Below are 24,428 nucleotides of genomic sequence, written 5' to 3' on the forward strand. Positions count from 1 at the left end.
TCTGCTCCATGCATGCCCCTGCCCACAGAACCCATGTTCATTGCAGGGGCATGCAGGCAGTGGATCTGCACCAGCCCTGGCCCCATGTTATCAGCACCCCAAGATCCTGGTTTCTCCAGCTCTGTCTGTCTGTCTTGCTCCTGGCCACAGCCCCATCCCAGCTGTGTGCACTGCCTGCTTGGGTCCCGCCACAGAAGCGGGTGCAGGGCAGCAGGGCTGGGTCCAGCAGTAGCAGCCAGAAGGAGCTGCCACCACAGGACCTGCTGGGAAATGGAGTCTGCCACAGGCCAGATCCAGCCCTTTTGGCTGGATTTTGTCCACCCCTCTTAAAGTGTTCTACATTCTCCTTAATTACCCATTCTTCCATGAATAAAGACAAATAGCTGGGGACATCATATCTAAAAAATAATTTATAAAGGGTATTGTATATGGTTGTTGTGATTGCTATAGCAATTCTGCACTATAAGGGTAAATCCCACTACATTTGCTATATTAAATGGAAATGTTTAAAATGTAGGTTTGTAGCATGTTTGAGTCTACTTCTAGGGATCAAGGACAGATTAAGGCAAACTCCAGGATTCTAGGTCTATGTTTAACATGTAAATAGAAGTGTAGCATGGAAAAGAGACACCCTGGCCAGCCACCCCGGCCTCCTTCCATCCCTCCCTTCCCTTTCAGTCAGCAACAGAGTAGAGAGCCAAGTGGTGGGTCACAGAGTGGACGGTATTATGGGAATTGTAGTTGTCTAAATTGGCAGTGGAGGTTTGCTACTGCCAGGAGAAAACTTTCACCCCATTTTTTTACCACCAAAAACCATGTCCTTGGGGCAGAAAATGCTGTATGGTATTTGGTGGCAAAACAAGATTAGTTCTCCCCTGGCAGCAGACAACTTCATTGCTAGTTCACAAAACTGCAGTTTCCAGAACACTTTGTGCTGTGCCAGCAGCTTCCTGGAGCTGGAAAGTGCTGACAGAGCGAGGGAAGGCAGTGCACAGGCAGCAGAGAGGGTAGATTGCACTGAGTAGCCCTAGAGTAAGGCAGCCCTTCCCCCAGCTTTCTGTTGCTCCTTCCCTGGAACATGCGCACTACTTGCCCACTCCATGTTATGCTACTGCTTGTAAAAATGATCTTAGTTTTAAAAAAACAACCTGTAGGCTTGCTACTTTATTTTTATTATTTAATTTTCAGTACCAATGCCATGATTTCCATTCAGAACTGGCAGCATGTAGCTATCAATATTTGTTCTTAAGTTGGTGCTGATAAGGAAAAGGAACCAAGTGAATTATGGAGTCTGTACATTGTCTGCCTTTCAGGAACTGGCATTTGCATGCAGATACTGGGCAGTGAGTTTGCGTCTCCTCATGTTGCACCTCATACAGTTCTTGATAAGGACCTACTTAAATTGTAGTTTCACAGTTTTCACAGAAACAATGAAAAATGGTGTTTTTCACAATTGCCACAAAAATGGTGTTTTCCAGAATTTTGCACAGAATTGCCTGAAAAAAATAAAAACAGAATACAAAGCAAGCAAAGCAATCCCTGCAGCCATAGGGTACGTCGTTTGAGAGAGTGGTACTAAGAGGCTGAGCTAGTGACAGACTCAGTGAAGACTCCAGTTAGGAAAGCAAAAGGTTTTGGTGCCATCTTTTAGGAAGCCATGTGCATTCTGCAGCAATGCTGCAGTCTGAAGATGATGAGTGAAAAGAAATCCAAGAAAACTAAATACATTTCAGCTCAGGATGTAAGGCAGTTCCTTATAGGAACCTTGCATGCAGATAGTGGTAAATTGTTTTGTTCATTGTGCAACCTGACTCTGGATGGGTTGCGGAAAAACAACATTGATAGGCATTTAGAGTCTGAATCACATATAAAGTGAAAGTGTTAGAAATGGAGTATTGTTAGAAATGCACAGCTTGCATCTTGCACCTGATAAGAAAGAAACACTGCCAAGGACTTTTCTCCTTGCCCAGCCTTGCCACAGCTCTTCTCATACTAAATCGCAGACTCTCCCCCAGCTTCTCCCTAGCCTTTCTCATGCAGATTACAGAAGCTGGAATTCAACTGACTGTGTCCTTGAAAGTGGGGGGTTTAAACTCTTGGTGACCTATAGTATTCTCTGAGCATGCTCAATTAGGTGATGCATATTTACCTCTCCGCCCTGCATACTTAAGTAGTTAATTATAATATACATGTGATGGATGTAGTGATGTAACCACATATATGTTTGTATGAAACAGAAATGAGCTGTAAGAGTTCCTGTTTCTGCACACGTGCCCAGGAGGAAAAAGATAAATACAGCCTGCAAAAATTCCTTGGTGGATTCAGAGTAATCTGAGTTTTTGACTCTGCTCTGACCCTATTTGCAAATACACCTTTTGTGCTGCTAAATGAGTGTGTGTCTGTGATTTTAGTGGCCTCCAAGAAACGGACCGCAATTTTTTCCATCAAAAGGATGCTGCAAAGTCAGAGCTGAAGGTTAGAGCAAGAAATAAGCAACTATGTTTTCCATCTTTGAAAGAACCACTGAAAGTAGCTTGACAGGAAGAGAAGCTACATTCTTGCAAGCAGAGGCATGTACTGCCTCCGACATTCCTCTGAAGAAAATTGATAACCCTAAATTAAGGGGCCAGTTGAAAAAACATGCCAACTGCTGGCAGTTTCCCATGTGCGAACAAGCTTTGTCATGATTATCTACCAGGAGCAATTACTTCACTTGTTCAGTCTATGGAATCTGCAATGGCAGAATTTCAGTCAGTCTTGATTGTAGCAGAGGAAGCAACAGATGCCCAATATAACTATGGTCCTCACATTTTATTTGTACCTGGGAGCTGGACAAACCACGACCTGCCTATTTTTCAAACAGAGCTGGTTCACCTCACATCTATCATTTTTTCTACCACGGCATAAGCTGTAGTGGAGGCTGTTGTAAACTACAGCTTAGAATTGAACAAGATCTCAGCATTTCTGTCTGATAATGCAACGTGTATGTGCAAAGCTTTCTCTGATGTGCTCCATGGAATGATGCCCAATACAATTCATGTCACCTGCAATGCACACAATCCTGTGTTGGTTTTTTTTTGTTTGTTTGTTTGTTTGTTTTTTAAAGGAAGTGACATCTGACATGCACGTTTTCCTGATGTGGATAGTCTGGTTTCCTCTTTGTAAAAAGTGTTCAAACATTATAGAGGCTATAAGCTTCGATACAGGGAGTCCATCACCAATGAAAGTGGGGATCCACATGTAACTATCGCTTCCACCAGAGCCAGCATACAAGGTGGAATTTGTGGTTTAATGCAGTTTGTTACCATGCGAAGTATATGAAGTACTACCAGCAATTTGTGTGCAAGGAGATTGAAATTGCACCCAGCATCCAGTGCATGCTTAAACTATGTGATTTCTTAAGACAGGGTGACCTTGAAGATCAAGTTAAGTTTGTGGCTGAAAATGTGATCCAGTTCACGGAGCTTGTAACATGGTTTGCAAGTCAGCAGGCTTTGATCCACCAAGCACACAACAAGCTGGTGGATTTGATAAGTTGGGCTGAAGACATTGCATCACAACCATTTTCAAACTATCAGCATGAAAACCAATGGAGACAAAAACTGTTCCAGGTAATAGCTGCAAAGTTAAATTGAGTATAATCAGTCACTACCACTGTGGTTTAGACAACCAGCTGCCTCCTTTTTTTTAGTGCTGTTTGACTTTTTTTTACCCCAGCTAAGTGCCTTTTCTGATTTTTGCTCCTCAGCTACTGAAATCAATCCCTGGATAGCAGAAAGAGCCTGAGCGTGAACTTTGTCAAAGAATACCAGATGCCTTTGACTGTAAATGTGTTTTGGGAGTCTGTTTCTGATCAATTTCCACATCTCTACAACTTGGCAATACTCTGCCTTACCATTCCAACCAATTCAGTGGATGCAGAACGTGTAATCTCAGTGTATGGACAAGTGTTCACACTGCAGAGACAGGATGTCAGCTGCAACTGCTGGTGGATGCTGCATGCTAGTGTTTAACAACTAACATGAATTGTTTCTATCAAGGTTAGCATTATTTAGTATTATTAACATTTTTGTAGAACACTAATAAATTATGTTGATATCAGTTACAATTCATATTGTGTATAAATTTATATTCATAATGTATTTCAATTTGGATTTAAATTTAATATTTAGATTTATAAGAATGTGGTATTTGATATTTAGGTAGTTTTTCCTCTTAGTTAAACAGCAGTAAGGGGTGGGACTCCAGGGGCCCTTCAGCCAGTCAGTGGTGCTCGTGACGGGGGGAGGCTCACCAAAAAAGACTGCAAAATTGTCTCTGCATGCCATGAATGGCCTCTGAAAAACCCATTGTTTTACCACAACTTAGGTAGGTCCCTAGTTATTGCAAATCCTAGTATTCTGCTTGTACAGTGCCTTGCCCCCAGCTTGCACTGGTGTCAGCTGTTGCACGAAGTATAAAACAGGGGAGAATCAGGCCCCCACTATAGTGGATTATGGTCTACATGCAAAGTTAACTGCACAGGGTGTGGAATTCTCTTGGCTGTTCCTTCCACAGCTCTGGATTCTGTCTACCTTATGGTGAGTTCATGGATCCATATGAAAAGCCAGAGGCTGGGTAAGCTGCAGAATGCAGCTTGGACTTACTGATCCTCTCTGGCCAAAGGAACTTACTTAGAACACAACACAGCTTGGAGAAGTCTGCTATCAAGGAGATGCTCTTGAGAGTTGAAGTGAGGCTCTGGGTGAACCAAGTGCTTGAATGCTTAGCCATAGCAGCTAAGAGCCATTTGAGAAATAAACTGTGGGAGGTCAACAGCTGGTAAGCATTCTGCTCTATTCCCTCTGGGCTGCTGTGATGTGGGAAGAAAAGTGCATGAGGCTTTATGAAGACTTACACCAGAACACTTCAGTATCATGGCTGAATTAACAAACTCTACCTGTTGGATTTGTGCCCACTGGAAAAAAGAGGAACTTTTGGTAACAATTATAATGGCGTACCCTGCTGCTTCTCCGGGCCTTGTTACTCCTTACACTGAGTCACACAAATGTTGATCGGTGTTAGTGCTAGCTCAAGTATGCAACAATCACACATTTAGGCCAGCAGGGGCCTGGAAGACTGAAAGGTAGGAACCCCCCCCCCCCACTCTTCTTCTCCCCTACCTCTTGGAGCTCCCTCAGTCCTCCTTCAGCTCCTGCCCGTCTCCCCCTGCCCCTTGGGGCTCCCCCCCTGACTCTTCACTGGTTACTTGTAACTGGGCAAGCAGGTTAACCCTTTCCTGGCTGCTCCCATGGGACAGATAGTGTGGGCAGCCACAAGGAATCACAGGGGGAGGGGAGGGGTGGAGCAGCAGAAATTGGGGACCCGGGATGCTGCGAAGTTCTGAATGATAGCTGTCTCTCCTGTTTAAGTAGGGAAGCTTTCCATTGGCATTGTTGATGTTTAGAACTAGTTCATAATGTAAAAATCTTGGCACCTGTCACTCACTGTTGGAATCCTCTGAATGTTTCATGATTTTAATAATATTTGTTTCACCTGCAGCAAATTGATAATGCTAGTGAGGGTCATTCCACCTGAATTCCCTTCAAAACAGTCTGGCTGGAGTCCAAGAAAAAATATTCTGAAACTAAAGACTTTGTTCTTTACCAAAGTGTTGAGAAACTGACAACCTGTGTTTTTTTTTTTTATTTTCACACTGTATCATCACTTTTGTTCTTTTAAATACATAAATAATCACTCCTATGGCCATTTAACAATGCTGTGAGATGCTTTGTGGTGACAAGGACCTCTGGCATACAGAGAACACGTGGAGTCCCACCTCCGGTACCTCTGGTATTAACTGTTAAACAGGTGTTAGGGTGGGCTTTGCTCTCTTTGGGTGCATCCACACATGCAAGCATGTGCACTTGCAGCAGCTCAAATAGAAGTGGTGCAAATTTGAACGTGTGCTTCGGCGCACATGTTCAGACATGCACTTTGTTGTGGAGCAAATTGTGCCACTAGGGGCAAAATAACACTGCCTGGCTCCTTCCGGATCTTCAACCAGGGGGAGCTAGAGCCTGGGGCCAGCACCTGTCCTGGCCCCAACAGTATAAAAAGCTACCCTGGCAAGTAGCTCAGGGCTATTAGCTCTCAGGAGCTTCTGGGGCCCAGCCAATTGGTACCTGGGGACACTATCCTTTGTGCCAACTAGACTGCTGAAGCAGCCCTGAGAGTCTGGCAGTGGGGGCTTCTGCCTGGCTGTGACCTGCTGTGTACCTGCCAGACTCAGATGGGGACTGCAGAGCTAGTAGAGGCATCTGTCCCTCTGGGCCAGCTGACAGTAGACTGCAGTTGCAGGGTTGGCCTTTGTGCAACACTACTAACATTTGTGCCCCCTGCCTGGCCATCTGGGCAGCTATCACCCAGAAGATGTTCCAGGTGTGGTGGCCTGCTTTGAACTGTCAAAGCATGTCCTCCTGGCCCCATCTGGCCAGGAGGTCAGCCACAGCCAGATGGGTCCAAGGTGCCAGCTCTGAGCAGGCAAGGGGTCGGGGGTTTCAGGGGGGCTGGCGGGGGGAGGCGGAGCTGAGTGAGTGGGCAGGGCCATCAGGGTCCCCCCCCACAGTCCCTTCCCCCCTCCTCCAGCCCCTCCCCGACCCTTTACTCACCTGCACCAGAGCCCTGGTGCTGAAACACGGCCTGGCCGGCTGCATGTTTCAGCACCAGGGGAAGGGGCAACCATAGAGATGCTCTGGCAGCCAGAATGTCTCTGTGGAGGACCCAGCTTCTGGTTGCCCTGCTTTTTTTATACTTCGCTTTTTATACTTCTAAATTTCTCCCTGTGCTGCAAGTTTGCAGTGCTCTGACTCTGTCTGTTCTGTGAAGATCTCCCTCTGTGTGTTGCAAAGAGAAATGCACTTGAAGCTGCACCAGCAATTTGGAAATGTCGACCCTGAAGCACATTCCAGTAGTGCCAAGATAATTATATGAAAAGGTTCTTGTAACTTTCCATGATTCACAGTTTGAGTGTATGGCGCTCTCAAAATTTTTTCCCAGGACTGAAGTCAGACTACAGACTAACTAACAGTCAGTCTAACTTTGGTCCTGGGAAAAATTTTTGAAAAATTTGTTAAGGAGGCTATCAATTACAAGCTGGCAACTGGTGGGATATTAAGAAGTAATCAGCCTGGCTTTGTCGGGGGTAGATCATGCCTGACAAACCTGGTGTCCTCCTATGACCAGGTAACTAACCATTGGATTGAGGGAGATGAAGTTGATGTCATTTATTTGGATGTCAGTAAAGCCTTTGATTCTTTTTCCCATGAGATTCTTTCAACTAAATTGGAGAGTACTGGTCTGGACCAGTCTACAGTGAGGTGGGTGGACAACTGGCTTAGAGACCGATCCCAGAGAGTTGTAATCAATGGGATGACCTTACCCTGGAGGCCCATCTTCAGTGATGTCTCCTAGGGATTGGTGCTTGGTCCCATACTCTTTAGCATATTTATTAATGACTTGAATGAGGGGGTGGAAAGCTCAGTGATTAAGTTCACAGATGATGCAAAGCTGTGGGGAAACTCCAGGATGACCTTGACAGATTGGTTTTATGGGCGGGCTGGAATCAGATGAGTTTTAACAAGGAGAAGTGCAGGGTTCTTCATCTGGGTAGGAAGAACCTTCACTATAACTATATGATGGGTGGTGGTCCATTGGCTGGCACAGCATCTAAATGGGACCTGTGGATCACAATCAACCAGAAGATGAATATGAGTTAACAGTGTGATGAGGTTGCCAGCAAGGCAAATAGAACTCTGGTGTGCGTAAGCCGATGTGTTGCCAATAGATCCTGGGAGGTGCTTTGCCCTCTATATATGGCATTGATGAGGCCACAGCTGGAGTACAGTTCTGGGCACCGCACTGCAGGAAGGATGTGGATAAGCTCAAGAGGGTGCAAACCACTAAAGGCTTGGCATAGAGTGTGCTTGGCAAAAGCAGAATCTTCAAAGGACTTAACTGCTAAAATCAACAAAGAATCTACTAACACATGTGCAAACTGTGGTTTTTCAAACAGGGCAAAGGTTGGGTAGATGTTCGAGGGAACGATAAAATGGAAATTCTGAACACAAAAGCCATACTTCTGCCCCTTCCAAGCATTTAGGGTTTATTCCCTAAGTAGGGGTGCCAAATGCACCAATTCCCCAGGCTGATCTGGACCATGGAGCCACAAGCCAGATCTGGTCTGCAAGGAACCTTGTAAGCTGGATCCTAACCTTGTTGCAGCAGTGGGGTGAAAGACAGTGGCAGCAGAGTGAATGGCACTGTCACGCATTTGCCCACCTCCTCCACATCCATAATAGCCCCAACAGGCTGAATCCCAACCCCTCTATGTGCCCTGTGGGCAGGGTGAAGTGGTTTTGTGGTCTAAATCCAGCCGACAGGCCATATGTATAAGACCCCTGTACTAAAGGAAAAGAACTTTTACATGGTGTTTGAAGCATGCTGAAAATGATGGAAGTGTTAAAAATGCAGAAAACAGCAAGTGCTTCCCATTACATCTGCATGCTTGTACTGCAACAGGGGCTTGCTGGGTCTTCCAGCATTCTACAGTGCTCTTTTTCCCAAGGGTAGGAAACATGGGGCAGAAAATTGGTGAGCACTCTCCTGTGCAATCTGCTTCTGCCCTACCAGAGCACTCCTTTTCAGCACTGGGGACACTGCCCCCACCCCCCGTTCTTACTGGGGGTTGCTCTGAAAGAGTGAAGCTATAGCACACAGGAAAACACTTGCTGACAGTTTGCTCCACTTGCTTCTTGCCTCCCTCACTCCAGTGGTTGTAGGGGAATGGACCCACAAGACACGGTAGTGCCTGTCATGCCCTGTCACTGAAGAGCGTCCCACTACGGGATGTTGCCAGGGTGATGTTTGCGGTGGTCCAGCTGGGGTGCAAGGCCAGAGGCTGTGCATCTCTCTGCGTCTCAGATATTTCATTTTTGAAACACTTCACATATCGGGGCTGGCCACACCCTCGACTTTGTATTGTAAGGCAGGCAGTTGCAGAAAACTTTTTGAAAGGGCTGTTTCCATGAGACACTTGATGACCAACTATTAAACTATGAATTACAACACTGGAAAAAGGTGGACTTGCATCTATGTGTACATAGAATTTATCTTAATTGATGTTCTGCCATTAATCATCTGAGCTCCTCCCAATCCTTACTGTAGTCAGTCTCACCACAGCCCTGTGAGATATGGAAGTTGTATTACCCTCATTGTAATAGATTAGGAAGTGAGACAGGGAGATGATAAAGGTCAGATCTGAGTTTACACTAAGGGTCTATGAGTGAGATGGATTAGAATGTACCTGTTCCATATCATAGGCTAGTGTTGTAATAATTTGGACCAACCTTTCTTCTGCATGTAAAGGTGACTCAGCAGGAGAAGGTATTGTGATTTCTTCCAAGGTATTTGGCTATGGCTAGGAAAGTTTATTCCCATCTTTATCAGGGAGTCAGTACTTAATCTCTTGTTTGGAGAAGGCAGGAGGTGGTAAGTATTCTCCTCTTGACACTGAAAGAGTTGCCTAGGACAGATGGGGAGAACAAATCTAGATGCTTTGTTTTCTAGTGGTAGGAAACAATTCCCTGGAGAAAATAGAAGTAAATTGATGTTGGGAGAGAGTATTTAAAATCAAATCCCCTCAGCATTCAAGTGGGAGTATAATCTCCCCAGCTGTCTGTTTCATAGGGCATCTGAGTCATTCTGTAACAAGACCCTCAGGGAATAATAGTCCCATCTGCTTTACCGGTATTCAGAGTACGATAATTTGAAGCTCTTCTTTGGAGCTGCTATCACTTGTTCCATTATTTAAGTTTTTCATTAAAAATATTATCTCTTTCAGTGGCAAAGACAGCTTTCAGAGCATAATCTAAAATAGTGATATCTGACCAATATTGATGTAAATTTTCCTACTCATCTTGATGTGATTGACACTTGGATTTAATGGTGAAAATTTAAATTATGACCATTTAAGAGGTTTTTATGGCCATTTATTTAGGTTTTGATTAGGGCTGTGCGAAATGGTACTGTTCCATTTCGACTTCCCTTTCAACGGAAGCGTTTCATTTTGAGTTTTATTTCATTTTGAAACTGCTGTTCCATTTCATTTCGTGGAAACTGTTTTGCTGTTTAAGAGTTTCAACTTTTTGCCCAACGGCTATAATGGGGAAGCACAAAGCTGCCTATAACTTTTTCCTTTCTTGTCTGATTCAGATGAACTTTAAAGAGATGGTAGCCCCTTCCTAGGCCATGACGCCTGCCACAAGCTTCAAGGAGATAGGTGCAGGAGTTTCTGGGAAACTGCACCTCAGGCTGCTGACAAGCCAAACTCATGACATGGGTGACTCTCTGTGTGTGTGTGTGTGTGTGTGTGTGTGTGTGTGTGTGTGTGTGTGTGTGTGTGTGTGTGTGTGTGTGTGTGTGTGTGTGAAGGTGCAGCGGCGTGAAAACTGCAGGTGTGCTGAGGCCATGAAGCCTACCAGCTTTCAAGGAGACAGGTGTAGGGGTTTCTGGGAAACTGCACCTTAGGCTTCTGACAACAAAACTGGTGACATGGGTGACTGTGTGTGCGTTAAGGTGCACCCTCACTGGTGCTGGGGCCTCTACACAACATGGTAGTGTGCCCCAATAAGGTCTCAATCTCCCCTACAGCCTCAGTCCAGTCCACCACTTCAAATAACAACAGGTAATACTAACAATAACTTAGTGAGCAGCAAAGTAGCACCAGCAGTATTTCAGGCAGTCGAACTGTGACAGAGCCTTTCTTTCCTGTCCTGCAGGAGTTGCTTCTTCAGTGTGTGTGTGTTAAGGTGCACCCTCACTGTATAACTTTGTGTGCGTGTGTGTGTGTGTGTGTGTGTGTGTGTTAAGGTGTGCCCTCACTGGTGCTGGGGCACCTACACAACATGGTAGAGTGCCCCAATGAAGTCTCCTCCTCTCCTACAGCCTCAGTTCAGTCCACCACTTTAAATGACAACAGCTAAAACTTAATAAGCGGAAGCACCAGCAGCATCTCAGGCAGCCAAACTTTCACAGACTAGAACCTTTCTTTCCTTTCCTTCAGGAGCTTCTTCTCCACCAGCTGCCTGATAGCTCTCCCTGCCAGCCCCAGACCCAGGGCTTAGATGTGCCCAGGGCCCTGCATCCTTCCAGTAAAGTGCTAGGGGTTTTGTTCTAAGGAAATGGCACTGGCAGACAAGGTACTTTCCTTTGGCTCAATCTAATCTGGTATGTTTTGGCAGACCAGCTGAATGATAGTTACAGAAATATATCTTAGCAAGCTTTCAGGTTGAAAAACCCTTCATCAGGCTGAGGAAGCACCTGCAGTTGGTGTGTGCTGTTCCTGGATGGCAGGAATATAAAGAAGCCAGAGGATGGCATACAATGCAGTCAGTGAAAATGGAAATGGCAGCGTCGGGGGTGAGGGACAGGCTGGGGTTGAAGGAGAGGGGGGAAGGGGAATATAGCAGCGCAGGTGAAAGTGGAGAGAGAGGTAGGTAGGGAGTCAGATGTCTGGTAGGTTGTGGTGTGTCAGCATTCCCCTATCTATAGTGAGTCCCTGAGTTTCTGTACTACTACCTATGAGGCTGATGAAGTGAAGTTCATAGGCCCGGCCCTGAAAAGTGGTTTGTAAATTTAAACAAGCACTGAACCTTGCTAACCTAACCTCATCAGCAGAAGACAACTTCCTACAGCTCAAAACACACAACCTGCCAACAATCTCCAGTACCCGTACTAACTGCACACCAGAATCTATCAAAGACAAGAATACCCAACTACCTGCGGGGGCACATTTCTCACAAGAAACCCACTCTGTCTCCAGTCTCTCAGGCCTGATCCTGAAACGGAATTTACAAACCACTTTTCCACAGGTGGGCCTATCTAGGTGGGAACATCACTTCACCAGCCTCCTAGGTATAGAAACTCCATACAGACAGTGGAATTCTGACACAGTACAACCTGCTGGACATCTGACCCCCCAGGTACCTCTGCACTTTTACCTGCATTGGTACACCTTCCCCTGCCCCCTATGCCTGTCCCTCACCCCCTGATGCCTCCATTCCCCTTTTCATTGACTGGCTTTCTTGCCTGCATTGCATGCCAGCCTCTGGCTTCTTTAGTATTCCTTCCATCCAGGAACAGCACACACAGACTAACTGCAGATGCTTCCTCAGCCTGACAAGGGGTTTTTCAGCTCAAAAGCTGGCATCCCAGGCAGCTAAGCTGAGTTCACCTGGAGCCTCACAACTCTACTGCAACCAACAAACCCCAGGCCTGTCAAAGATGTGACAGGTCTGGGCTTTCCCCAGCCAGGACTCTGGTCATGCTGGAGGTTATGGTGCCTCCTACCTACCTTTCACCAGGGGGATTCTCAGTCCTGGCATTTCCTGAGGCTGCTGCACCACCAGCAGTTGCACCAGGCCCCCCAGGAACTGGCAGAGTGCAGTTTTAGTGGTTACGCCCAGGACCTGGAGGTCTCCTCCCTCCCCAAAGCCCCAGTCCATACCTCCAAGTTCATCCTGGCACGGAAGCTCAGCAGGGACATGTTCTTCCCCTGGTGGCTGGTGATGCAGTAAGTGCCCCCTCCAGCTTTGAGAGTGGGGCATTAATGGGCCTTTTTAAAACAAAAAAGGAAATAGGTACAGACAGAGTGAGGAAGGTGGTGCTTGGTATGTCTGCTGGTGGGTGGAGCTTGGGGAACTCCAGCAGTGGGTGGTTCAACTTCAGAAACACCAGCTGTTTCACAAAACCAGAATGCAAGCAGGTGTGGTGGGGTGTCGCTACATCCCCAGGAATGCTAAACACCCTCTCACTTAGAACTTTAGTCAATGGACAGGACAGGTGTTCACGGGCAACCGTGGCCAGATCCGACCACATCTGGCTGTGGCTTGCCCAGTAGGCTAAGGGGTCGCACAGCAGCAACTCCATGTCCTCAGCAAGATAGGCAGCCACCAAGGCCTGAGCGCTACCTGCTTGATGGTGGGGTCTGGTGCCCCTGGGTCCCACCATGGAAGCCATGCCCTTGGCCTGCATTGGTAGTGCCTGTGGTGGAGAAGGAGACTGGCTGGTGGATAGTGTGCTAGCATGGGAGAGTGGATCCCCCTCTTCCATGTCCCCCCGCCTCCACTGTTCTGCCTCCCTGACTTTCTGTACCAGCACCTCCATCCACTGATTCAGGGTTTCACTGCTGCATATGCTGCCCTTCACCCTTGGGTCACACATGGCATCCAGCACGTGGACCATACTGGCCCACAAGGGATCAAGCCATTTCCTGATGCCCTCCTTCAGCCACCTCACCAGTGCCTGGATATCTGGTGACAGTGGGTTGCCCCAGCCAGGAATATTGATCACCTGGGAGCTCTCTATTTGGCTCTGAAGTTCCCTCACTATGGGATTCAGATGGCTAAGGAGGGTATCAGCAGCACTGAGGCTCTCAGTGGCCTCAAGGAAGGGCTTGAGGACCACCAAGATCTGGGAGATGGTATTCCACTCAGTTCTTTTCAGGGGGCTGCTGATCCCAATCTCCCCAAGCAAGGCCATCTCAAGGATGGCCTTCTGTTGCTCCACCAGCCTCAAGCATCAGGTATGTAGAGTTCCACCGAGTCTCCACATCCCGCATGATTTTGTGCTGTGGGATGCTCAGCTCTGCTTGTTTGTCCCACAGCATCTTGCCCCTGCTTGATGCTGTGGTGGAAGTAGCCTGCCACTTTCCTGCATTTGGAAATGAGCTTGCTGGTGGTGCTGGCACCATCACTGGCAGCCCTGTCCCCTTCCAAGGTGTCCCTGACAATGAGGTGCAACTTGTGTTCCAGATAGTGGATGCCAACAAAGTTGGCATCATGGACCGCCTTGACCATATTGACCCCTTTGTCGGTGGCCATGAACCCACAGGTGAGCTCGCCCTGCCCAACAAGCCACCCCTGCAACAAGAGGTTCATGGCTCCCATGATCTTGGTTGCTGTGTGGGACTCATCCATCACCTTGGCTTGAAGGAGAGCCCACCAACAGCCTGACTGGTTGCACCAGTGCCCTGTGAGGGAGAGGTAGGCATGATCTCCGCCTTGCCTCCTCCAGATATCTGAGGTGAAGTGTAAGGCCACCTGCAGATCTGCCGTGCACAGGTCCTCCCTCAAATACTCCCTGCATGCCTCATACAGGGAGAGCACCACTGTCTTGCTGAAGGTGGTGCATGTGGGCATTTGGTAGGAGGCCCCTGAACCTTGGCCGCTTAACTAAGGAGAAGGACTGGCCATCAACAGCAAGCATCTCCCCAATGCCCTGGGTGATCTTGCTTGCCCTTGCAACATGCCCTTCTTTCTGTCCACCTTTCCCCCACTGTTCCAGGGTGGCCTGCCTCTGGTTTGGAGGGTTGGGGGCTTTGGAGTAAGAGGGGGACTTCCTTTTTGGGCACACTCCTGCTGGTGTCAGTCTAAGGAGGAGCAAAGGCAAGCGGGTGGTGCATGTGGAGATGCATCAGCATCCCCATGTTGCTCATGTGTTTTGTTCCCATGCCCTGGCTGGTTCTGGCTTGGCAGTGCAGGCAGATAGTGTATGTGGGATGATCTGCCAGCTCAAAGTGATCCTAGATCACACTATCTTCTCACTTCTGGGGTATGGGTGCATGTGTAGATGCCTCACTTTCTCCCTCCTCAGCAGGCAGAGGCACAGCAACAGGAGGAGAAGGCTTGGCTGAACTGCTTGCCTCCACAACCTCTATCTCAACCTCCTCTGAAGTGCCTTCTAGGGAAGCAGACCTGGATTTAGGAGAAACTTGAGAGTTGTGGAGCACAAACTCAGCTGATTCCCAATCCTTCCCCAGAATTTCCCTTGCTAGGGCACTGAGATCCAGCTCCAGCTCCAGCTCCAGCTCTTCTTTGGGCACTGGAAGGCTCAGCGTGGGAAGTTAAATGGGGGTGGAGGAGACTGTCATGCTGGTGCTGATGCTTCTGCTTGTTGTTGTCAAGGTGGTAGGGGCAGTTATGGCTGGTGCTCTTGGAGGGGATGCAGTTTCAGGCACAGGCAGTGGCAAGCAGAGGGGGCTGCATGCTTCAGTTGCATTCATTTTCCTAAACACATCTTTTAGCTCATAGGTACCAAAAATAGAGAATTTTGCAATACGAAAAATAATGTCACTGTTCAGAAAGAAATCCAGAAGGATTAAGCAGTTAATTCAGGTAAAACTGCAAAATTACAATCCAAAGGCTGTCTTCATGACTATTGAAGGTGCTTTTGAGGGGTTAATTTTGCATTTGTGTTCATAAGTAATACATTTGAATGAAGTTATTAAGGTAGATTATTTTTCACATCCTCATTTCATGAAGCGCTCATATATTGCATGGTTAATGTATGTTCTGGTCTTGACATTTTTGTACTTATTGAAAAGTAGTAGCACCTTGATCTTTAAGTTTTAAATTTGCTGTGATTTGCCTTTAAAGTCAGGGTAAGCACATAGGATAAGTATGCTTAGTTGTACTATTAGACAATAATAATAGAATAATAAACTGTGTGACTCATCCAATGATTTGTTTTGAGATGGAGTTACTGTACTGATCTAAAATGTATACTATCTGAAAAATAGTTGAAGGATTACACACAATGGAGTTTCAGTGTGGATACCTTTAAGAGTGCTATGTATAAATTGTTACATTTGCCTGGGGATTGCAGAGGGAGCAGCAGAGCTGTAAGCAAGGTTCTCTGAATAAGGGAGCGTTATCATTCTATAGTTATTATTCTAAGCTTGTTGGGGGAGGGGGAAGATGAGGACAGAGGGAGCCATGGAACACTGAACCAAGAGACACTCACAAGAACAGCCCAGCCAAGTCAGGCAACGGGCACAAGAACTACCCAGGTAAGAGACAGGGGCCCAGATAGTCCTGGAATTAGGGGAGGTGATACATATACCTCCAGGAGGCCTTAAATACCTCTACACAAATGCTCATAGCATGGGAAACAAGCAGGAGGAGCTTGCTGTCCTGCTAGCTAACACTAACCTGGACATAGTGGGGCTCACTGAAACATGGTGGGATCCAACGCATGACTGGGTGGTAAACATCAAGGGCTATAGGCTGTACAGGAGGGATAGAAAAGGGAAAAAAAGCGGGGGATGTGGTGCTCTATGTCAAAGAGCTATACACATCCTCAGCAAACAGCACTGGGTCAGAGGAGGGGCAGACTGAAGTGCTCTGGTTCTGTATACAAGGGGGTCAGGGGGAAAGGGACTTAACAGTAGGGGATTACTACAGGCCACCCAACCAGGGGGAAGAGCTGGACCAGGAATTCTCAGGTCAGCTCATGGAGGCAGTTAAGTTAAGGGACGTGGTCATCAAGGGTGACCTTGAACTATCCAGACATCTGCTGGGAAGAGCAGTCAGCCAGGTCTGACCACTCATGTAGGTTCCTAGCCAAGTTACAGGACCTCCACCTAACCCAAGAGGTGCACAGTCCCACCAGGGGAAATGAATTATTGGACCTGGTCCTGGCCACAGGCAATGACCTGGTGAGGGGACTGCGGGTTCTTGACCACCTGGGCAATAGCGATCATTGCCTACTGGAATTTACCATCCAGCGCAGGGTGTCAAAGGCCTGCAGCAAGGCAGCATCCCTGGACTTCGGGAGGGTGGATTTCACTGAGGTAAGGAGACTAGTCAGGGAGGCACTGAGGTCCTGGAGGGGAGGGGAGGGGAGGGTAGTTGGGAGTCCAAGAAGAGTGGTCGTTCCTTAAGGAGACGATCCTCCAAGCCCAAAAGGTGACAATCCCCATGCGGATCAAAGGGGGCAAGAGTGCTCAAAAGTCCCCATGGCTCACTGAAAGCATCCAGGAACGTCTCAAAACCAAAAAGGAATACACCCAGTGGAAGGGAGGGGCCATCACCGAGAAGCATTATACCTCCATTGCTCGACATTGTAGGGGGGCTATTAAGAAGGTTAAGGCAGAGATGGAACTGGGACTAGTGACCCAGATCAAAAATAACAAGTCCTTTTTTAAATACATAGGGGGTAAAAAGAAGGTACCAAACAACATGGGGCCTCTGCAGGACACGCTTGGTTATCCGGTGGTAGCACCAGACAACAAAGCTAACTGCTTTAACAGATTCTTTTTTTCCATATTTCTGAACAGGGACAGGGACATCCCCCCACTGGGATCCTGGACAGACCCAAGGGAGGTGCAGCCAGGTCCAGGGGCAGAGAGGACCTAGTCAGAGAACTTCTGGTTGAACTAGACATGTTCAAATCAGCAGGTCCTGACAATCTCTACTCCAGAGTGCCAAGGGAATTGGCAGAGGTCATTGCAGGACCCTTGGCACAGCTTTACGAGCACTCGTGGTGCTCTGGCGAGGTGCCAAAGGACTGGAAAAGGGCCAATGTGGTCCCCATTTTCAAAAAAGAGAGGAGAGAGTGCCCAGGAAACTATAGGCCCGTTAGTCTTACATCGGTCCTGGGGAAATTCTTTGAGAAAATTATCCAGGAGCACATCTGCAAGGGACCAGCAGGGGAGATTATGCTTAGGGGCAATCAACATGGGTTCATTAGAGGCAGGTCCTGTCAGACCAACCTGGTTGCCTTCCATGACCAGGTCACAAAAGCGTTGGACGCAGATGTCATGGTGGACATAGTCTTTCTGGACTTCAGGAAGGCTTTCAAAGCTATCTCTCACCCCATTCTCATTAAAAAATTAGGTGACTGTGGTGCCGATGCCTACACAGTCAGATGGGTCACAAATTGGCTCGAGGGCTGCACCCAGAGTGGTGGTGGATGGGTCATTTTCGACCTGGAGAAATGTGGGCAGTGGGGTTCATTGCCTACTGGAATTCACCATCCAGCGCAGGGTGTCAAAGGCCTGCAGCAAGGCAGCAGCCCTGGACTTCAGGAGGGTGGATTTCAAAGAGGTAAGGAGACTAGTCGGGGAGGCACTGAGGTCCCAGAGGGGAGCAGAATTGGGAGTCCAGAAAGAGTGGTCGTTCCTTAAGGAGATGATTCTCCAAGCCCAAAGGGTGACAATCCCAATGCAGATTAAAAGGGCAAGAGTGCTCAAAAGCCCCCATGGCTTACAAAAAGCATCCAGGAATGTTTTAAAGTTAAGAAGGAGGAGTACACCCAGTGGAAGGGAGGGGCCATTACCAAGAAGGATTATACCTCCATTGCTCAGGACTGTAGTGGGGCTGTTAGGAAGGCCAAGGCGGAGCTGTAACTGGGCCTAGCGACCCGGATCAAGGATAACAAGAAGTCCTTTTTTAAATACATAGGGGGTAAAAAGAAAGTAGCAGGTAACATAGGTCCTCTGCAGGATATTCTAGGAAATCTAGTGGTCACATCAGATGACAAAGTTAACCTCTTTAACAATTTCTTTGCCTCCATCTTTTTGAGCAGTGACCCAGGCATTCCCCCCACTGGGATCCCTGATGGACCCAGGGGAGGTGCTGCCAGGCCCATGGTCAGAGAGGACCTAGTCAGGGAACTTCTGGTGGGACTAGACATGTTCAAACCAGCAGTTCCTGATGATCTCCACCCCAGAGTGCCGAGGGAATTAGCAGAGGTCATTGCGGGACCCCTGGCACAGCTTTAGGAGCACTTGTGGTGCTCTGGAGAGGTGCTGGAAGACTGAAAAAGGGCCAATGTGGTCCCCATTTTCAAAAAAGGGAGGAAGGAGGACTGAGGAAACTACAGGCCCATTAGTCTTTCTGGACTTTATGAAGGCCTTTGACACTGTCTCTCACCCCATTCTCATTAAGAAATTAGACAACTGTGGTGTCGATGCCTACACAGTAAGATGGGTTGCAAATTGGTTGGAGGGTTGCACCAAGCAAGTGGTAGTGGATGGTTCATTTTTGGGGTCCCCCAGGGCTTGGTCCTTGGGCCCACACTGTTTCATAGTTGGTAGGGTCAGAAGGGACTTAACCAGATCATCAAGTCCAACGCCCAGCCATGGCAGGAAAGAGTACTGGGGTCAAACACCCTGTCAAGGTGTTCAGCCAGCCTCCTTTTAAAGACTCCAAGGGTAGGAGCCAGCACCACTTCTCTTGGAAGTTGGTTCCAGATCCTAGCCGCCCTGACTGAAGTAGTGCTTCCTGATATCTAGCCTGAATCTACCCTCTGCCAGCTTGTGACTATTATTTCTTGTCACTCCTGGTAGTGCTTGGGGGAACAAGGACTCTCCCAATGCCTGCTGGTCCCCCTTGGCTAGTTTGTAAATGTCCACTAGATCCCCCCCTCAGCCTTCTCTTGTGGAGGCTGAACAGGTTCAGGTTCCTTAGCAACTCCTCATAGGGCCTGCCCTGCTGACCCCTGATCATATGGGTGGTCCTCCTCTGAATGCTCTCCATGTTGTTCACATCCCTCCTGAAGTGCGGCGCCCAGAACTGGACACAGTACTCCAGCTGCAGCCTGACCAGTGCTGCATAGAGGGGGAGGATCACCTCCTTGGACCTGCTTGAGATGCATCTGTGGATGCATGACAAGGTGCAGTTGGCCTTCCTGACCGCGTCCCCACACTGTTGCCCCATGTTCATTTTGGCATCAATAATGACTCCGAAATCCTTTTCTGCCTCTGCACTGATGAGAAGGGAGTTCTCCAGCCTGTAGGTATGCTGCTGGTTCTTCCTCCCTAGGTGCAGTACCCTTCACTTGTCAGTGTTGAAACTCATCCTGTTCTCATCTGCCCACCCCTGTAAGCTGTCCAGATATGATTGCAGCCTATTCCTCCCTTGTAGAATGCCCACTTCTCCCCATATCTTAGTGTAATCTGCAAATTTGAACAGGGTGCTTTTTACCCCCTCATCCAAGTCTCTGACAAAGATGTTGAACAGTGCAGGCCCGAGGACCGATCCCTGCGGAACTCCATTGCCCACATCCATCCAGGTTGAATAAGACCCATCCACCACCACTCTCTGGGTGCGGCTCTCCAGCCAATTAGTGACACATCTGACAGCATAGGTAGTATCAAGAGGGTCCAGAAGAGGGCCACTTGCAAGGCAGGCCCTACAAGCAGAGGCTACAGGACCTGAACCTGTTCATCCTCTACAAGAGAAGGCTAAAAGGGGTTCTGGTCGCCATCTACAAATTGGCCAAGGGGGACCAGCAAGCTATGGGAGAGACCCTGTTCCCCCAAGCACTACCTTAGTAATGAGGAATAACGGCCACAAGTTGAGAGAGAGTAGATTTAGGCTAGATATCAGGAGGCACTACTTCACAATCAGGGTGGCTAGGAAATGGAACCAACTTCCTACCCTGGAGGTCTTCAAAAGGAGGCTAGATAATCACCTAGCTGGGGTCATTCTTTCCTGCCCATATCAGGGGGTTGGACTTGATGATCTGCTCAGGTCCCTTCTGACCCTACCACTTACCCTACCAAACTATAAGCGTAACTCCTTGGTCTTTTGAAAACAGCGCATGGCACCAGGAGTGGGGTACAAAGAAAGACAAAAAAATGGAGCATCTCAGAATTCCAGAGGATTTAAGGCTTTCTAGCAATGCAGCAGAAAACTAGACTAAATTTAATCAATGCTTCACCATATATATGATGGTCAGTGAAGCAACAGAGAAGGAAGTTTCACTCAAGGTAGCTATTTTTTTTAAATATAGCAGACCCAGAAGCTCTTTCCTTTTATAATAACCTAAAACTGTCAGAAGCGGAACAGAAAAGCTATGGCACAGTAACAAAAAAGTTTGAGGCACATTGTATACCCGAACAAAATGAAACCTTTGAACAGTATAATTTCCACATGAGACAGCAGAAAGAATGTCAGACAATAGAGGAGTTTGTCAAAGACCTTAGATTGCTGATCTAGACATGTAACTTTGGAGACTTAAGAGTCGATGATCCAGAGACCAAACAGTATAGGGTAAAAGGAGACACAAACAACAGCTAGGGGATCCTGAGTTTAATTTGGAAAAGGCAGTTAGAATGTGCCAAGCAGCTGAGATAACAAATGCCAGGCTGCAGAAGCTGATGGAAAAAACAGAACAAGCTGAACTCGTCAGGATTTCAATCCTGCCAAAATCTAAGGCAACACACAAACAATACAGGAAAGAGGACCTCACCATGAAGCAGGCAAGTTGCGGCCAAAAAGAATTGCTTGAAGAAACAATAGTCAGCTGCAAATGCTGTAGGGAGTACCACAAATCCTTGCAATGCCCTGCTTTTGGTAAGCACTACAACAAATGCAAAAGATTCAAGTTTGCAGAAAGGAGCAAGATACAACACACAAGAAACAGCAAGTACATATTCTATACAATGAGGAACAGGAAGAATTCTTCATTGGCACAATGCAAGAAGTTCATTCTTCTGAGGACCGGACAATCCCCTTGACACCAATGGGCTAATGGTAACTTTTAAATTAAATACAGGGGCACAGGTCAATGTAATACCAGAATACATTGTTCAAAAACTGAAAAATAAACCGGTGTAGTATGACAATAAGAAAGTGAAACTTAGACCATATAATGGGAACAAGATTGCAACTAAGGGTGCTTGTGCTCTGCATGTTAGACACAAGAGTAGTATAGTTAAAGTTCATTTTGTAGCAGTCCCAGGAAACCTAGTGCCAATTTTTAGGTTGCGAATCTGTAAAACTCTAGTTTTGCCTACGAGAATAGATGTCATTGAGGGACTAGAAAGCAAGAACATAGAAAAAGAGTTTTATAATGTAGTTCAAAGCACAGCGAAACTGTAAACTGACTACAAGATAGAATTAAGAGAACCAAATACTCCTACCATACAAGCTCCAAGAACTGTTCCCCTTGTACTAAGGGAGAACCTGAAAAAGGAATTAGATTAGTTATCATGGATATAATAGAAAAAATAGAACAACCAACTACTACAGATAATTCATTGGTCATAATAATAATAATAAAAAGATGGATCTTTGTGCCTGGTTTCTGAGGAAATAAACAGGTACATCAAAAGGGAACATTTTTCTATTCCCACCAGGGAACAGGTTTTTGGTAATGTATCAGAAGCTAAATATTTCTCCACCTTGGATACCTCTTCTGGGTTTTGGGCAAGTTCCCCTAGAAAAAAATTGCACTAGATTATGTACCTTCTTCATGCTCTTCAGAAGGTATTATTTCTTAGGCTTCCTTTTGGATTGTGCTTTGCATCTGAAGTTTTTCATAGAAAGGTGCAACATTTTTTTTTAAGGTTTTGATGGAACTATGGTTTATTTTGATGTATTCATTGGGAAAATACTATGGGAAGAGCATGATTTGAGGCTAAGAAAGGCACTAGAAAGAGCTCACAGAGCAGGTTTGAAACTGAAGAAGCAAAAATGCAAATTTAGGATCAGAGGTGTAACATATCTGGGAGATAAGCTCTCCCAAGAAAGGTGTACAAATTGATCCTACAAGTGTTAAAACCATTACGAACATGCAACTGCTACAGGTATGGAAGGCGTGCAAAGATTGCTGGGAATGATCAATTTTGAAAGGAAATATCTACCTAACTTTGTATAGCAGACCAAACACCTTAGATGACTCCTACAAAAGAATGCTCAGTGGATATGGGATCATGAACATGAAGCTGCCTTAAAAAGCTTGAAGAAAAAATAATGAAAGCTCTGGTACTAAAATACCATAACCTTAAAAGACTCATTAAATTGCCAACAGATGCTTCTAAGGCATTGGAGCAGCTTTGCTTCAGAAACATGGGGACAGGTGGAGACCAGTGGCATATGCATCTAGGGCACATTCTCAGTCAAAGTGTGTATATATACACAAATTAAGACAGAAGGTTTAGCTCTGGTATATGAATGTAAGAAATTTCATATATTCATCTGTGGGAAGCCTGTGATAGCTGAAACTGATCATAAAACTTTGGTAACTACAGCAAAGAAAGGGTTATCACACATACCACCCAGATTACAGAGACTTTTCTTTCAATTGCAAATGTATGATCTAGACCAGGGGTAGGCAACGTTTTTTGGCCGGAGTGCCAAAAAAATCACTATGACTACTTTGGAAGGTGCCAGAGTGCTGGCATGCCAGAAAAACAAATGAAACTTCTGATTTTACCTTTGATCTTGTGTATTTGTTTTGTGTGGGTCCCCCCACAAGAGCCCCCCAGTCCTGCTCATGCCCTTTGCTCCCAACCCAAAGTCCCTACACCCCCAGCCCTGCCAGAGGGGGCCCCCAGCTGCCAGGACCATGGAGCCAGAGACCCAGGTCTGCAGCTCCCTGCCCCCAACAGAAGATTGTGGCTGCTGCAGCAGGAGCAGGAGGCAGCTCCCCCACTGCTTGCTGTGGGCTCAGGCAAGGGGTGGGGCTGGCTTCTGGCAGCAGCTACACTTCTGGGGGGAGGGCTGGGGTGGACCTTTGTCCCTCCAGATCTGTGGGAGGGGTAGAGGCAGCAGGGACAGGGCATGTCCGCACTGCAGGCTTGTGCTCCCTACCATGCTGCCCTCCCCCACTGCCTCCGCAGAGTAGCGTGTGGAACCTGGCATGGCAGAAGACAGCGAGGAGGTGCACAGAAGCTGCCTGTCACTCTAAGCTCCCTGCTGCCCTGGCCACACTTCCCCTGTAGGCAGGGACAGCAGCAAGGGGTACAATCCTGCACTGCTGCCTGTGGTACCCCTGTGAACATGGGAAGTATGACCAGGGAAGTGCAGGGCTTGCAGAGGCAGGCAGCTTCCCTGTGCAGCCCCTCTGTGTGCTGCCATTCCAGGTCTCACATGCATTCTGAAGGGCCCAGGGGAGAGCGGCAGGGCTGGGAGCACGGTGTGTGTGACTCGGTGTGGCAGCACACAGAAGGGCTGCATAGGGAAGCTGCCTGCTGCTGCAAGCCTGCACTGTGTGCATACGGGCAGCAGCACAGGGTTGTGCCCCTTGCTGCAGTGCTGCCCCTGCCTGGAGGGGAAGTGTGGCCAAGGCAGCAGGGAGCTTGGAGTGGCTTCTGTGCACCTCTCCACTGTGCCCTGCTGCACCAGGTTCCACAAACTGCTCTGCAGAGCCAGTGGGAAGGGCAGCATGTCAGGGAACATCGCCAGCACCTGCTGCCTCCCCAGAGCCTGGGGCCGCCTCTGGGGCTGGGAGGCAGCAGCTGTTTGGACCCTCCTGACTGCAACTAGCCCAGGCTCTGGGCAGCTTGGGCTCCATGGCTATCAGGAGCTACCCAGAGCCTGGGTAGGCTGCAGCAAGGAAGCTGCAAACAGCTGCTGCCTCCCTGCTCCAGCCCTGGCTGTCTCCCAGCCTCAGGCTCTGAGAAGGCAGGAGGGGCTGGGGCTGGGGTTGGGGCCAGGGCCAGGAGACTGGCAGTGGTGTGCCACGCAAAATGGCCTCACAAGCCATGCTCGGCACATGTGCTGGGGGTTGCTGACCCCTGATCTAGATATACAGTACACACCAGGAGATCATCTACTTATTGCAGATACATTGTCCAGAGCATTTGACACAAAGGAAAA

The 24,428-nt window shown here is 47.6% G+C and overlaps 1 pseudogene; it reads left to right on the forward strand.

Moving 5' to 3' along the window:
- The first annotated feature begins 1,690 nt into the window (after positions 1-1,690).
- On the forward strand, positions 1,691-4,101 carry LOC149872155 (uncharacterized; annotated as a pseudogene).
- Positions 4,102-24,428: the final 20,327 nt, after the last annotated feature.

Source organism: Crocodylus siamensis, chromosome 2 (genome assembly GCF_052110815.1).
Source record: "Crocodylus siamensis isolate JL-2025a chromosome 2, ASM5211081v1, whole genome shotgun sequence".
Lineage (NCBI taxonomy): Eukaryota > Metazoa > Chordata > Crocodylia > Crocodylidae > Crocodylus > Crocodylus siamensis.